At 42.7% G+C, this 16,933-nt stretch overlaps 1 protein-coding gene across 5 annotated transcripts in view; it reads left to right on the top strand.

Moving 5' to 3' along the window:
• Positions 1-16,933, top strand: part of ME3 (malic enzyme 3) — a 221,933-nt gene that overhangs the window by 56,127 nt on the left and 148,873 nt on the right. Inside the window, exon 2 of one of the 5 annotated variants that reach the window (XM_073879844.1) lies at positions 5,007-5,086. The exons of the other annotated variants lie outside the window; for them this stretch is intronic. The gene's annotated coding sequence lies outside the window, so the exon portion shown is untranslated. The remainder of the gene's footprint in view (positions 1-5,006; positions 5,087-16,933) is intronic. 5 annotated transcript variants of the gene reach the window in all.

Raw genomic sequence — 16,933 nt, 5'->3', positions numbered from 1 at the left:
AGCCTACCAAGTGCTTTAGTGAAAGAACTGATTTGACTCTGACCTCAGTCCTGCCCTGCAGAGATCCCACCTGGCTCGTCCTGCCTGGTCCCCCAAGAAGACCGGGCATTTGGCTGGAGAAACTTGCTGCTAACTCAGCTCCCAGACATGTCAAACCCTAACAAGACACAGATTTGTCATCATCATTTCCCTACTACCATCAAGGGCTCCCTTGCAAAATATAGGGGGTGATTTCACTGTTGTCATCCCTGATTTGGGGCTGGGATTGTTTTCTCACTGGATGAAAAAAAAATAACGCTGAAACTTGCCATTTGGATGGGAATCTAAACGTCTCTTTATCTACTTGTATTTTATGAGTTGGTAAATGCATGGATGCAGAGAGGAAAGGGGGAAAGTCCTTAAAGAATGCAACACTGCCATTAACTGTAATGAAATTGTCAAAAAAAAATTTAAACCATAATCCTCAGTGCTAATGAAAATGCAGTAGGATGGCTACTTATGTACTGATTTGGCAGTATACCTAAAAAGACTTTAAATTTAGAATGTAAGTTTCATGAAGGCAGGGATATTTTGTCTGTTTTGAAATTTTTTTTAGAATGTTGTCCAGCACCTAGCAGGTACTCATTAAATATTTGTTGAATGCATGAATGAGAGTTGTCAGTCTTTAAAGGCCCATAGTATTTAATCTAAAAAACAGTCAGAAAAAAAATAAAATAAAATAAGAAGAAAAAAACAGAAATGCAAATCAAGTGTGTGCTCATCAAAGCATAATTTATAATAGGGAAGGCTGGGAAACAATTCGACAAAATAGGAATTATTAGATAATCAGTTGGAGCTCTTTTTCAGTTGTATAATAATGTTTTAAGTTGAAGTTTTAGTATATGGGAAAATGCTTATATAATTTGAAGTGAAAAAAGAATTGGAAATCTTATATATAGTATGATCTCAACTTTGTTTAAACAAGTTTTTTTCTTAAGCACAGAAAAGATATTAGAAGAAAACAGACCAAATGACTCGGTATTTATCTCTGAGTGATGAGACTAGGTGTAATTTTTATTTAATTTTCTTAACTTTTCAGTGCATAATAAGCATATATTACTTTTAAATTTAGGGAAAGATATATGTTACAAAATCCCTATTGAATTCAGAGTCCATTGGAGCTGAGGCTTGTGACCCCTCTCTGCAACTTGCCGGGTGTGTGTTGATGTTCCAGAGACTTTGTGTAGCTCATGTGAGGTCTGTGAAACTTGTATGTTTCACAAAATATTAAGCATAAAACGAAAGCATGTGCTGATAGCTGTTGATACTATTCTTACTCCTGGGGTAGCAAAGTGGCACCTTTTGAGAAAGCTATGCAGAGCATCGTGAGATCATTTTGTGATGAAGGGTGGAATTCCCGACAGGTTGGGAGTGACCTTGTCAGTTCCCAGAGTGGGACCCTATCTGTTCTGTGTAGCACAGGGCTGACATATATAGCTGGTCTGCTCCGTTTATTTGTCAGGGTTCTGGTGAACCGCAGCGCGGGTGCACAGAGGGGAGTCATTTTCCCGCAGTGAGCCTAATCCACAGACTCCATCTCCATGCCCCTTCTCTGTTACCTTCTCATTCATGGTCACACTGAATCCTCATCTTAACCCTGTGCTGAGAGCTGGGTTGTTGTCAGCTTTGTGAACCATTTGAGGGACTAGAGAAAAGCACCAGTCCACTGCTGGTAACAACCCAGTGCCATTCTCATTCCAGTGATGGAATTCTTTGGACTTACCTGCCTGTCTGTTGTCATGGTGCTGTGACTATAGTAACAAAAGTGACCAGTGGAGAAGCTGGACTGGCTGGAGAAATAACAGGAGGGAACATGGCCCCAGTTCCCAGCCCTTGCTTATTCTGATTTCAGGCAGGCTTGGCCTCTGCATGAGATTTTGTATACAGGAGGTGTATTACTGTGCTGGGGCTCCCATAACAAAGTGCCACAGACCGTGTGGCTTAAACAAAAGAACTTAATTTTCTTACAATTTCGAAGGCTAGAAGTCCAAGATCAAGGTGTTAGCAGGTTGGGATTCTTCTGAGGCCTCTTTCCTTGGTCATACACGGCTGTGTTCTCCCTGTGTCTTCATGTGGTCTTCCCTCTGTCTGTGTTGTCTGTGTCCTAATCTCTTCTTCTTTAAGGACACCAGTCATAGTGGATTAGGATCCACTGGAACAACCCAATTTTAACTTAATTACCTCTTCTAAAAAAGTCTTAGCTCCAAATACAGTCATGTTTTGCGGAACTAGGGGTTAGGACTGCAGCACATGAATGGGGGGGGGGCATGTCGGAGAAGGGAAACAATTCAACCCATAACAGGAGATCTGTAGAGACTCGGAATCAGAATAGAACAGTCATTTGCCACATTCCAAACCATGAAGGCTGATGTCAGGCAACTCCTCCAATGCTGGCATGGCTAATCAGACCCCAGGAAAGGAAAAGTGTCAGGGAGACTGTGAGGACTCCAGCACAGATACCTAAGCAGTGCTGAGAAATAGAAATGGGGACTGACCTTGGTCTCCCTGGCTTGAGACATCCAAGGCCTGCACGGTTTCTACCTTCCCCCAAATAGTTCAGTACACAAGGAGGCAGCATATCTTGCTTTCTCTCCTTCTGAAATGTACCTTGAAGCTATCCCTTTTCTTCCACTCTGTTTGCTCTGCCCTGGTATAGAGCATCTTCCTCCTTCACCTGGACAGTGGCAGGAGCCTATCACTGCCTTGTGGCCTCCAGGCTCTTCCCTTCCCTGGTCCTCTGGTTGGCTGCCAGAGGGCTCTTTAATGTGAAGATTGGATCTGTACCTGCACCTGCGTGCTTGACTGCCTTCCCCATTGCCTACAGGATAGTTAACATTCCTTAGCATGGCACATGGAGACTATGCTTTAAAACCTTTTAGGAGCTCCCTGCTGCCTCCAAAGCAAAGCTTGCAGGCTAAGACCTGCATTTCGATCTGGTCAGACCTGTTCCCACCCTGCAAATCCTGCTGCCTGTCATACCACTGCCCCTCAGCCCTGCCCGCTCCCAGTATGATCCCCCTCCCCAGATTTCTTCCTATTCCCTCAGAAAGCCTGCCCTGCTTTCCCTCTCCTGCCTCTAGGCTTAAAGAAATGTCCAAATTCAAGGTCTAAGGTCTAATTCAAATGTCGTTTCTCTATGAAGCCTTTCCCACTGCTCACCCCAGCCCTCAAGAAGAATCATTCTCTCCCTACCCTCTACCCCAGAGCGCTTGATACATTTCTCTGTGTGCTTAACATCTTGAATTGTTTCCTATTCTTAACTTTGTCTCCATCCCTGGGATGTGAGCTCCTTAATGAAGGGACTTTGTCTACTTCATTTCTATACCCCCACTGCCCCACACAGCCCCGTGCATAGGAGGTGCTTAACAGACAGGCTCTAGGTGAGTAAAGAGATGAAGTCACAGGAGTCTCTCCATCGAGTTGTTGATGGTCTGTGCTGGGAGGTTGCCAGGTTGTCTGATGATGTCCTTTTCAAACTTGAACCACAAGCTCTTCTTTGATCGTGTCCATGACCCTTCTGTCTGCAGTAACACTGAGGTCCCATGTGGGCCGAGCCCCCTCCCGGTTTGGGGCCATGCGCAAAAGTGCCGTAGCCCCTCACCCCGTCACTGTGCTGGGGGGCAGCACATCCGAAGCAAGACAGACCCCTATTCCCACGACACTCCCTGCTTCACACCTCTGTGGAAACTCTGAGGACCCAGCAGAGTCCTTCAAGTCCACATTGGCATCTCCTAATCCTGTTGTCCAGCCCTAAAGACCAATATTTGTTCATTCATTCATTTATATTCGTTCGTTCTCCCTCTCCCCCTCCCCAAACATGTATTAAGCTCCTACTACAACACAAGCACTAAGGTAAAAATAAGTAAGACACAGTACCTGCCATAAGGAAACCTAAGAGTCTAAATGGGGAGTCAGACTTTTGTAAACAAACACTTGCAGTAAATCTGACAGTTATTTTTAGAGCTCTAGGGCAGTGTGGGTGACAGAGAGGTCAGCACCAAGAGAGAGCAATTGATTCTCTAGTCAGTGTCCAAAATAAGGATGCCGCTAATCCCAGGCCAGCAAGATTTATTGCCTACCATCTGCTGCTAAAGGAATAAAAGAAGGAGCTTTCGTGTTCGGACCTCCTGGCTCAGGTGGTCTCCCCAGCGGTGCAGGTGCCAAGGGCACAGAGCAGGTCCTGGGAGGTGACAAAGGGCAGGGGAGGACGTCTCTCTCCAGTGGCTCAGGACACACAGCCACCACCCCACAGAGAGCAGGGACAGCACCTGGGCCTGATTCTTTTGTCCTAGAGCACTAGGGAGTTAAGAAAGCCTTTGTGCCCAGAGGTCTTTAATTTCCATTGTCACTCATGAGGAAACCTGAGGGGAACCCAGGCTTTCTTTCACCAGAAATGGATTGAGCGCATTAGTCAAGGGCCCTCCCCCACCCTTCATATTCCAGTGGGTGGACGGGCCGTGGAGAGGCCAGTCGCAGCGTTCCCAGGCCCCACTGGAGGCTGCCATTTTTGCCCCCTCACGGCCCAGGGCCTGGGACAATGCCTTACTCCGTCGGTTGGTGTTTGCCCTTTCTGCTCTAGTGAGCCACAGGTTTTTGGAGGTTGAGGTATGTGCCTTGACGTGGTCATTTACTACTGAGTCTCCTTTGACTCAGGAGCCTGGAGAGAACATGAATTTAGTCACCTTGCAGTGCTCTCCTCAGTGCCCCATCTGTGTTTGTGAGGGCCTGACATGGCACCTGTTTACGGCGAGAGCCCTGACCACTTTGGAAATAAGGAACTCGCATATATTTGCAAACAGGACGTATTACCTCCCTCTGGGCAAAGTTAAGAAAGTGAGAGAACTAACTTAGTGTGTATTGGGAATACATCTGAACCAGATGCCAAGCTTGGTGCCTGGCTCCCTAGATTATTACACAGGGAATTACTGTGATATTATTTCTATAATATCTCTCCCTCTGATCTGCAGGCTCCAGGAAGGCAAGGGCTGTGCCTGTCTTGTGCACTGCCATAGCCCAGCCCCTAGCAGAGTGCCTGACACACAGTAAGGCAGGCAATAAATATGTTGAATGAATACACAAATGATTTAAACGACCTTCTGATGATCCTGTGGAATTGGTATTATTAACCCATTTACAGGTTAATAAATTGAGGCTCTGAGAAGTTGAGTAACTTGCCTATGGCTACATGGCCAGTCATTAACTACAACCATATTAACCCACAGCTTTCCAGCTGAACCCTTGCTTATATGTGAACCCGAAAGTTAAAAAGAGAAGGAATCTTTTTTTCCAAAGTTCTAGGAACAACTCTTGTTCTGCCTTCTTTTTAGATGAGCCACAGTTTACTTTCTCATAATTACAATTTTATGTCCTACAGGTCTCTGGTAGTGGAGGAGGGTGCTTGCGAACACAAATGCTAAGGAATGGCCTTTAACACTGTCTTTCTTTTGGGGTGTGATTCTAACTTTAAGAATGGAAAACATTTTGGGAAATGGAGGAAGGGGTGGACGAGAGTAGCCAAAGGGCTTTATCCCAGGGCTAAGACTTGAGTTAGACTTGGGATGAGTAAGATTTACCAGAGGATTGAGGCTGGACACTCCGGGACAGTGGGAGCCAAAGCATGGAAGGGGCAGTGAGGAATTCAGAGGTAGAAGTCAGTGATTCATCGGTCTTCTATAACACCCAGTGCTCATTACATCACGTGCCCTCCTTAATGCCCATCACCCAGTTTCCCCATCCCCGCACCTCCTCCCCTCCAGCAACCCTCAGTTTGTTTCCTGAGATTAAGAGTCTCTTATGGTTTGTCTCCCTCTCTGGTTTTGTCTTGTTTTATTTTTTCCTCTCTTCCCCTATGATCCCCTGTTTTGTTTCTTAAATTCCACATGTGAGTGAGATCATATGATAATTTTCTTTCTCTGATTGACTTATTTCGCTTAGCATAATACCCTCTAGTTCCATCCACATCACTGCAAAGGGCAAGATTTCATTTTTTTAATGGCTGAGTAGTATTCCATTGTATATATAGATACCACTTCTTTTCCATTCATCTGTCGATGGACATCTTGGCTCTTTCCATAGTTTGGCTATTGTGGACATTGCTCCTATAAACATTGGGGTGCACATACCCCTTTGGATCATTACATTTGTATCTTTGGGGTAAATACCCAGTAGTGCATTGCTGGGTCTTAAGGTAGCTCTATTTTCAACTTTTTGAGGAACCTCCATACTGTTTTCCAGAGTGGCTGCACCAGCTTGCATTCCCACCAACAGTGTAGGAGGGTTCCCCTTTCTCCACATCCTCGCCAACATCTGTCATTTCCTGACTTGTTAATTTTAGCCATTCTGAGTGGTGTGAGGTGGTATCTCGTTGTGGTTTTTGATTGTATTTCCCTGATGCCGAGCGATGTTGAGCACTTTTTCATGTGTCTGTTGGCCATTTGTATATCTTCTTTGCAGAAATGTCTGTTTATGTCTTCTGCTCATTTCTTGATCGGATTATTTGTTCCTTAGGTGTTGAGTTTGATAAGTTCTTTATAGATTTTGGATACTAGCCCTTTATCTGATATGTCATTTGCAAATATCTTCTCCCATTCTGTCAGTTGTCTTTTGGTTTTGTTGACTGTTTCTTTTGCTGTGCAAAAGCTTTTTATCTTGATGAGGTCCCAATAGTTCATTTTTGCCTTTGTTTCCCTTTCCTTTGGAGACCTGTCTAGCAAGAAGTTGCTGTGGCCAAGGTTGCTACCTGTGTTCTATAGGATGTTGATGGACTCCTGTCTCACATTTAGGTCTTTCATCCATTTGGAGTGCATTTTTATGTATGGTATAAGGAAATGGTCCAGTTTCATATTTCTATGTGTGACTGTCCAATTTTCCCAATACCATTTGTTGAAGAGACTGTCTTTTTTCCATTGGACATTCTTTCCTGCTTTGTCGAAGATTAGTTGACCATAGAGTTGAGGGTCCATTTCTGGGCTCTCTATTCTGTTCCATTGATCTATGTGTCTGTTTTTGTGCCAGTACCATACTGTCTTGATGATTACAGCTCTGAATACAGCTTGAAGTCCAGGACTGTGATGCCACCAGCTTTGGTTTTCTTTTTCAACATTCCCCTGGCTATTCAGGATCTTTTCTGGTTCCATACACATTTTAGGATTATTTGTTCCAGCTCTGTGAAAAAAGTTGATGATATTTTGATAGGGATTGCATTGAATGTATAGACTGCTCTAAGTAGCATAGATATTTTAACAATATTTGTTTAACCATATTTGTTCTTCCATGAGCATGGGATGTTTTTCCATTTCTTTGTGTCTTCCTCAATTTCTTTCATGAGTATTCATAGTTTTCTGAGTATAGATTCTTTGCCTCTTTGGTTAGATTTATTCCTAGGTATCTTATGGTTTTTGGTGCAATTGTAAATGGGATTGATTCCTTGATTTCTCTTTCTTCTGCCTTGTTGTTAGTGTGTAGAAATGCAAATGACTTCTGTGCATTGATTTTATATCCTGCCACTTTGATGAATTCCTGTATGAGTTCTAGCAGTTTTTGGGTGGAGTCTTTTGAGTTCTCCACATAGAGTATCATGTCATCTGCAAAGAGTGAGAGTTTGACATCACCTTTGCTAATTTTGATGCCTTTTATTTCTTTTTGTTGTCTGATTGCTGAGGCTAGGACTTCTAGTACTATGTTGAACAACAGTGGTGAGAGTGGACATGCCTGTTGTGTTCCTGACCTTAGGGGGAAAGCTCTCAGTTTTTTCCCCATTGAGAATGATATTGGCTGTGGGTTTTTCATAGATGGCCTTTAGGGTATTGAGGTATGTACCCTCTATCCCTACACTGTGAAGAGTTTTGATCAAGAAAGGGTGCTGTACTTTGTGAAATGCTTTTTCTGCATCTATTGAGAGGATCATATGGTTCTTGTCCTTTCTTTTATTAATGTGATGTATCACATTGATTGATTTGTGGATGTTGAACCAACCTTGCAGCCCAGGAATAAATCCCACTTGGTCATGGTGAATAATCCTTTTAATGTACGGTTGGACCCTACTGGCCAGTATCTTGGTGAGAATTTTGGCATCCATGTTTATCCAAAATATTGGTCTGTAATTCTCCTTTTTGATGGGGTCTTTGTCTGGTTTGGGGATCAAGGTAATGCTGGCCTCATAGAAAGAGTCTGGAAGTTTTCCTTCCCCTTCTATTTTTTGAAACAGCTTCAGAAGAATAGGTATTAATTCTTCTTTAAATGTTTAGTAGAATTCCCCTAGGAAGCCATCTGGCCCTGGACTCTTGTTTGTTGGGAGATTTTTGATTACAGCTTCAATTTCCTTGCTGGCTATGAGTCTGTTCAGGTTTTCTATTTCTTCCTGGTTCAGTTTTGGTAGTTTATACATCTCTAGGAATGCATCCATTTCTTTCAGATTGCCTAATCTTAGCTTAGATTTAACTGCCTTTGCAGTCACCATATTTGTGACCCCTTTTGTTTTTGTTTTCCCCTTCTTCACACCCCCAACTCCTGCTCTGTTTGCATCTATTTCTCTATCAGACTTCATGTCTATATATCCTTGCCCCTGGCCCAGCCTTCCATTCCCTCCACTTGGGTTATGGGAAAAACAACCTCCCTTATATCTTCAGTCCCTTCCAGAACATTCTCTCCAGCTCCATCTATTAACATCTATAACCCTCACCCTGAGTTGACTTCTTGTTAACCACTCTCACACCTCTTTTCGCACTCTCCAGCCCTCCAGGTCAGGATATAGGTAAGCATCCTTTCATTTCCTCTTATTTTAGAGCTGCCTTCTCCTATCCTCCTATTTAAACAAACAAAAAACTTCCACAGTCTGCTTCCCTTCTCTAAGAGATGTGCTATTAGAGATACTGACCTTTTCTCCTTTTCATCACCGTCACTTACCACCTTTCATTCCTTGAGGATTTTGGCAGCAGCGTATAGACTTTCTCCACCCAGTCCTGCCATCATCTTGCACAATTTCAGCATCAGCACGGCTGGCTCCTCCAACACCCCGGCCTCTCCCAACCAGGAAACGTTTCCTCTGCTTTCCCCCGCAGCTGCTCCCAGAGTCACACCCTGGACCTTGGCATTGAGTGAAATTCCTCTATGTGAATCACAGAAATCCTGGAATCATAGAAATTGGTGATTCTAATGACACTCCCCGACCAGAGACGCTGTGTGGTTGGCCAACTCTCTGCGCTCCCCACAGTTTCCCATCTCCTGCGCAGTCTGCCTTACCCACCCACCTACCCGTCCCAGTCATCGCTCCTGGCCACCTACCTAATCCAGTCCAGTTTGGAGTCCATGGTCCACCATTCCCACTCCTCCTGGCAGTACCCCAGATTTGTGTGCCTTTATCTTTCACTGCACTCTTGAGAAAAATCACAACCCTGGATAAACCCAGCACTCGCTTTCTCCATGCCTGTGCCAGGCAGTCAAGCTGTGCCAGGGGAAAACGTGCAACAGAAGAAAGTGAACTACTATACATTTAAGCATCAACGGAGGCCTTCTTGGGGCTCAGAACTCTCACGGTTCTCTGATCATCTTGTTCTTACACCCTCCACAACCTCTCTTTCAAAACTTCTCCACTCTGACATCACCAACCCTCCCCTCCTGCAGATGATTTCTGCATGGAGTATGGAAGCGCACAGCACCTCCACGTGTCCGTGCTTCCTTCCGTCCTGTTGTAGCCCCTGAAGGGACCTCCTCAAACCTCTCCACCCAGACTCTGGCTCCCATTCTCTCCCTCCTTGAGGAATTCTCCCCATCAGCCTTTCAACATGCTCAAGCCTCTGCGCCTGACACCACTCGCCTTTAGTTTTGGAGAGTTGTGTGCATTTGCTGTTTGTTTCCTCATGTCCTGCTCTCTTTTCCAACACTCCAGTCTTCCTGGAGCCGACCTTCACAGGCTTACAGGGGATCTGCTCTTTACTGAATCCAGTGGATGGTTTTCAGTCCTCATGTTACTTGACCTTTCAGAGAAATTCAGCAGTGTTAACCACTCCTTCCTTCCTTCCTGAAACGCTCCTCCTTGGCCATCTTGTGACAACCCAACTTCTGGTTCCCCTTCTGCCTCTCAGCTGTCCCTTCTCAGCTTCTTCCAGTGGTCTGTCCTCTATCCAGCCTTCAAATGCTGGGTTTTTCTCCAGGCTCAGACCTAGGCTCTTTCCCCACTCTAAATTCTCTCCGTGGAGTCTCAGTTACCACCTGTTTTCTAACAGTTTTCAGATTCATTCTCTAGTCATCTCTCTACAGCACAGATGTATAGATATCCAGCTGCCTACTTGACATCTTCAGGTGGCTGTCTCACAGGCTGTCAGACTCAGTGTGTATCAAGTACTATTTGAGATGTGCTCCCCTCCTTCCACCCCCTTCCCCAAATATCCTGGTCCTCATTGTTTGGTGTTCCACCTCAGCGATGCCGCCACAGTCATCTATCTGGTTATGTTGGCAGTGATCCTTGACCTCCACCTCCCACTCAACCCCAAACATCGTCCGTCACCATCTCCTGTGCATCTTATCTCCTCTGTATATCTCTTATCCTTCTAGTCCTCTCCATCTGCACCCACCATTCTAGTCCAAACTGCTGTTACCTTTTGCCGGGACTATTGCAGGAATCTCCGAAGTTATTAACACATTCTTAGTCCCTCCAAAAATTCTCCTCACTATAGCCAAAGCAATTATTTGCAAAAATAAACAAACAAAAAACCGTGAAGTTAATTATATCTTTTCTGTTTCAAACATTTCTGTGTTTTCCCATTGCCCGAGGCTGAAAACCCAAGTCCTTAGCAAAGTCACCCACATGCTGCACCATCTTGGTCCTGCCTGTGTTCCTTCCCCTTTCCCAAGCTTTGAACATACTTTTCCTTCTCCACTTAGAGTGTTTCTCTGCTCAACTCTGCCATGGCACTTGGCCTAATTAACTCTTTGTTTAGTTTTCATATCTCATCTCCAGTGTTGCTTCCTTAGGGAAGGCTTTCCTAATCACCTTCCCCCGCGAAGGGAAGCTACATCAGGGCTCCCAGTTCCTCCCATGCTTTAATAGCATCCTCTGTATCTGCTCTGTAGTATTTCTTATCATAAAAGGATTCCTTGGGTAATCATTTATTTAATAAGTGTCTTCCTTGCTGGCATGGGAACTTCTCTTTTTCACAGCTATATCCCCAGCCTAGCACACTGCCTTGCACAGATTAAGTGCTCAAGAAATTTTTGTCAAATGAATGTCATCACCTTGTTTTGTAACTTTGTTTGAATAACAAATCACTTTGTCTTTTATCTTCTATGTTAATTTCCCCTACTGGAACATGAGATTCGGGCTTTATCCTCTCTCGTTAAACCTGTATCTAGAATTGTGTATGTCACACAAAATGTGCTAGTTGAATGAATGAATGAATGAATGATGAGTAGGTTAAGAAGAATGGGCAGATAGTGGACATCTCCACAGAGAAAGCAATGAGAAAAGCATTCTAAGGTCCTTATCTCACGCCTTAGGTTATCTGGTTTGCATTAACTTTCAGCCATAAAAATACTTCAGAGATTTGTTCCCTATAAAAAACCAGCCTCTGATCCTGGTTTCTCACCAAGGTTTAATTGTCCCAAAAGCCGAGATACTTAACTTGAAGCTTCTGTTCTTTTCTTTTCTTTTCTTTTCTTTTAATGGGAAAATAACAGAGAAATCACTTTGTTTCAGACTCAGTAGACACAGCTTGGCTTCTGTCTTCTCCATAGGCATGGCAGCTGATGTTCTCTATTTCTGATAAACCTCCCCAGTGCTAGGACTCTCATTAGGAATTTCCACTAGGGACAAAGAGAGATGTTGCTACAACAGTGTACAATGATTAGTGCTATCGTTGTGCTTTGACACTACATAGTCTTCATATTTTTTTTCTTTTTTTTATTATGTTATGTTAATCACCATACATTACATCATCAGTTTTTGATGTAGTATTCCATGATTCACTGTTTGCATATAACACCCAGTGCTCCATGCAGAACGTGCCCTCTTTAATACCCATCACCAGGCTAACCCATCACCCCCCACCCTCCCCTCTAGAACCCTCACCTCAGTTTGTTCTTCAGAGTCCATCGTCTCTCATGGTTCGTCTCCCCCTCCGATTTACCCCCCTTCATTCTTCCCCTCCTGCTATCTTCTTCCTTTGTGTTTTTTCTTAACATACAATGTACTCTCTGCCTCAGAGGTACATTTCTATGATTCAACAGTCCTGCACAATTCACAGTGCTCACCATAGCACATACCCTCCCCAGTGTCTATCACCCAGCCACCCCATCTCTCCCAACCCCCCGACTCCAGCAACCCTCAGTTTGTTTCCTGAGATTAAGAATTCCTCATATCAGTGAAGTCATATGATACATGTCTTTCTCTGATTGACTTATTTCACTCAGCATAATACCCTCCAGTTCCATCCACGTTGTTGCAAATGGCAGGATTTCATTCTTTTTGATGGCTGCATAATATTCCATTGTGTGTGTGTGTGTGTGTGTGTGTGTGTGTGTGTGTGTGTGTGTGTGTATACATATACCACTTCTTCTTTATCCATTCATCTGTCGATAGACATCTTGGCTCTTTCCACAGTTTGGCTATTGTGGACATTGCTGCTATAAACATTGGGGTGCACGTATCCCTTTGGATCCCTCCCTTTGTATCTTTGGGGTAAATACCCAGTAGTGCAATTGCTGGATCATATGGTAGCTCCATTTTGAACTTTTTGAGGAACCTCCATACTGTTTTCGAGAGTGGCTGCACCAGCTTGCATTCCCACCAACAGTGTGGGAGGGTTCTCCTTTCTCTGCATCCCTGCCAACATCTGTCATTTCCTGACTTGTTAATTTTAGCCATTCTGACTGGTGTGAGGTGATATCTCATTGAGGTTTTGATTTTGGATTTCCCTGATGCCGAGTGATGTTGAGCACTTTTTCATGTGTCTGTTGGCCATTTGGATGTCTTTGGAAAAATGTCTGTTCATGTCTTCTGCCCATTTCTTGATTGGATCATTTGTTCTTTGGGTGTTGAGTTTAAGAAATTCTTTATAGATTTTGGATACTAGCCCTTTATCTGATACGTCATTTGCAAATATCTTCTCCCATTCTGTAGGTTGTCTTTTGGTTTTGTTGACTGTTTCTTTTGCTGTGCAAAAGCTTTTTATCTTGATGAGGTCCCAATAATTCATTTTTGCCCTTGCTTCCCTTGCCTTTGGTGATGTTTCTAGGAGGAAGTTGCTGTGGCTGAGGTCAAAGAGGTTGTTGCCTGTGTTCTCCTATAGGATGTTGATGGACTCCTGTCTCACACTGAGGTCTTTTAAACATTTTGAGTCTATTTTTGTGTGTGGTGTAAGGAAATGGTCCAATTTCATTCTTCTGCATGTGGCTGTCCCAGTTTTCCCAACACCATTTGTTGAAGAGACTGTCTTTTTTCCATTGGACATTCTTTCCTGCTTTGTCGAAGATTAGTTGACCATAGAGTTGAGGGTCCATTTCTGGGCTCTCGATTCTGTTCCATTGATCTATGTGTCTGTTTTTGTGCCAGTGCCATATTGTCTTGATGATGAGAACTTTGTAATAGAGCTGGAAGTCCGGAATTGTGATGCTGCCAGCATTGCTTTTCTTTTTCAAAATTCCTCTGGCTATTCAGGGTCTTTTCTGTTTCCATACAAATTTAGGATTATTTGTTCCATTTCTTTGAAAAGAGTGGATGGTATTTTGATGAGAATTACATTGAATGTGTAGATTGCTCTAGGTAGCATTGACATCTTCACAATATTTGTTCTTCCAATCCATGAGCATGGACCATTTTTCCATTTCTTTGTGTCTTCCTCAATTTCTTTCATGAGTATTTTATAGTTCTCTGAGTAGAGATTCTTTGCCTCTTTGGTTACATTTTTTCCTAGATACCTTACAGTTTTGGGTGCAATTGTAAATGGGATCAACTCCTTAATTTCTCTTTCTTCTGTCTTGTTGTTGGTGTATAGGAATGCCACTGACTTCTGTGTATTCATTTTATATCCTGCCACTTTATTGAATTCCTGTATGAGTTCTAGCAGTTTTGGGGTGGTCTTTTGGGTTTGCCACATACAGTATCATATCATCTGCAAAGAGTGAAAGTTTGACTTCTTCTTTGCCAATCTGGATGCCTTTGATTTCTTTTTGTTGTCTGATTGCTGTGGCTAGGACTTCTAATACTATGTTGAATAGCAGTTGTGATAGTGGATATCCCTGCTGTGTTCCTGACCTTAGGGGGAAAGCTCTCAGTTTTTCCCCATTGAGAATGATATTCGCTGTGGGTTTTTCATAGATGGCTTTTATGATATTGAGGTATGTACCCTCTATCCCCATACTCTGAAGAGTTTTGATCAAGAAAGGATGCTGTACTTTGTCAAATGCTTTTTCTGCATCTATTGAGAGGATCATATGATTCTTGTTCTTTCTTTGATTAATGTATTGTATCACACTGATTCATTTGCAGATGTTGAACCAACCTTGCAGCCCAAGGATAAATCCCACTTGGTCTTGGTGAATAATCCTTTTAATGTACTGTTGGATCCTATTGGCTAGTATTTTGGTGAGAATTTTTGAATCTATGTTCATCAAGGATATTGGTCTGTAATTCTCCTTTTTGATGGGGTCTTTGTCTGGTTTGGGGATCAAGGTAATGGTGGCCTCATAAAACGAGTTTGTAAGTTTTCCTTCCATTTCTATTTTTTGGAACAGTTTCAGAAGAAGAGGTATGAATTCTTCTTTAAATGTTTGTTAGAATTCCCCTGGGAAACCATCTGGCCCTGGGCTTTTGTCTGTTGGGAGATTTTTGATGACTCCTTCAATTTCCTTAGTGGTTATAGGTCTGTTCAGGTCTTCTGTTTCCTCCTAGTTCAGTTTTGGTAGTTGATACATCTCTAGGAATGCATCCATTTCTTCCAGATTATCTAATTTGCTGGCATATAGTTGCTCATAATATGTTCTTATAATTGTTTGTATTTCTTGGGTGTTGGTTGTGATCTCTCCTCTTTCATTCATGATTTTGTTGATTTGGATCCTTTCTCTTTTATTTTTGATAAGTCTGGCCAGGGGTTTATCAATCTTGTTAATTCTTTCAAAGAACCAGCTCTTTGTTTCATTGATCTGTTCTACTGTTCTTTTGGTTTCTGTTTCATTGATTTCTGCTCTGATCTTTATTATTTCTCTCTTCCTGCTGGGTTTAGGCTTTATTTGCTGTTCTTTCTCCAGCTCCTTTAGGTGTAAGGTTAGGTTGTGTATTTGAGACCTCTCTTGTTTCTTGAGAAAGGCTTGTATTGCTATATACTTTCCTCCTAGGACTGCTTTTGCTGTATCCCAAAGATTTTGAACAGTTGTGTTTTCATTTTCATTGGTTTCCATGAATTTTTTTAATTCTTCTTTAATTTCCTGGTTGACCCATTCATTCTTTAGTAGGATGCTCTTTAGCCTCCATGTATTTGAGTTCTTTCCGACTTTCCTCTTGTGATTGAGTTCTAGTTTCAAAGCAGGGAATGATCCCAATCTTTTCGTACTGGTTGAGACCTGATTTGTGACCTAGGATGTGATCTATTCTGGAGAATGTTCCGTGGGCACTAGAGAAGAATGTGTATTCTGTTGCTTTGGGTTGGAATATTCTGAATATATCTGTGAAGTCCATTTGGTCCAGTGTGTCATTTAAAGTCTTTATTTCCTTGTTGATCTTTTGCTTAGATGATCTGTCCATTTCAGTGTGTGGGGGGGTGTTAAAGTCCCCCACTATTATTGTATTGTTGTCGATGTGTTTCTTTGCTTTTGTTATTAATTGGCTTATGTAAGTGGCTGCTCCCATGTTATGGGCATAGATATTTACAATTGTTAGATCTTCTTGTTGGATAGGACCCTTCAAGTAGGATATAGTGTCCTTCCTCATCTCTTATTACAGTCTTTGGTTTAAAATCTAATTTGTCTGATAGAAGGTTTGCAACCCCAGCTTTCTTTTGGTGTCCATTAGCATGGTAAATGGTTTTCCACCCCTTCACTTTCAATCTGGAGGTATCTTTGGGTCTAAAATGAGTCTCTTGCAGTCAGCATATTGATGGGTCTTGTTTTTTATCCAATCTGATAGCCTGTGTCTTTTGATTGGGGCATTGAGCCCATTTACATTCAAGGTAACTATTGAAAGATATGAATTAGTGCCATTGTATTGCCTGTAAGGTGACTGTTACTCTATATTGTCTATGTTCCTTTCTGGTCTATGTTGCTTTTAGACTCTCTCTTTGCTTAGAGGACCCCTTTCAATATTTCTTGTAGGGCTGGTTTCGTGTTTGCAAATTCCTTTAGTTTTTGTTTGTCCTGGAAGCTTTTGATCTCTCCTTCAATTTTCAATGATAGCCTAGCTGGATATAGTATTCTTGGCTGCATATTTTCTCATTTAGTGCTCTGAATATATCATGCCAGTCCTTCCTGGCCTGCCAGGTCTCTCTGGATAGGTTTGTTGCCAATCTAATGTTTCTACCATTGTAGGTTACATATCTCTTCTCCTGAGCTGCTTTCAGGATTTTCTCTTTGTCTCTGAGACTCGTAAGTTTTACTGTTAGATATCGGGGTGTTGACCCCTTTGTGCCTCCTGGATTTTGATGCTGTTTCCTTTCCCAAATTAGGGAAGTTCTCTGCTATAATTTGCTGCAATAAACCTTCTGCCCCTCTCTTTCTTCTTCTGGTATCCCAGTTATTCTAATGTTGTTTCATCTTATGGTATCGCCTATCTCTCAAATTCTGCCCTTGTGATCCAGTAGTTGTTTATATCTCTTTTTCTCGGCTTCTTTATTTTCCATCATTTGGTCTTCTGTATCACTAATTCTCTCTTCTGCCTCATTTATCCTAGCAGTTAGAGCCCCCATTTTTT

This window comes from Callorhinus ursinus, unplaced genomic scaffold (assembly GCF_003265705.2).
Source record: "Callorhinus ursinus isolate GAN/ISIS: 27379988/994484 unplaced genomic scaffold, GSC_fseal_2.0 scaffold35, whole genome shotgun sequence".
NCBI classification, from domain to species: Eukaryota; Metazoa; Chordata; class Mammalia; order Carnivora; family Otariidae; genus Callorhinus; species Callorhinus ursinus.
The sequence above is the reverse complement of the archived record's forward strand: the minus strand, read 5'-3'. Positions and strand labels throughout refer to the sequence as shown.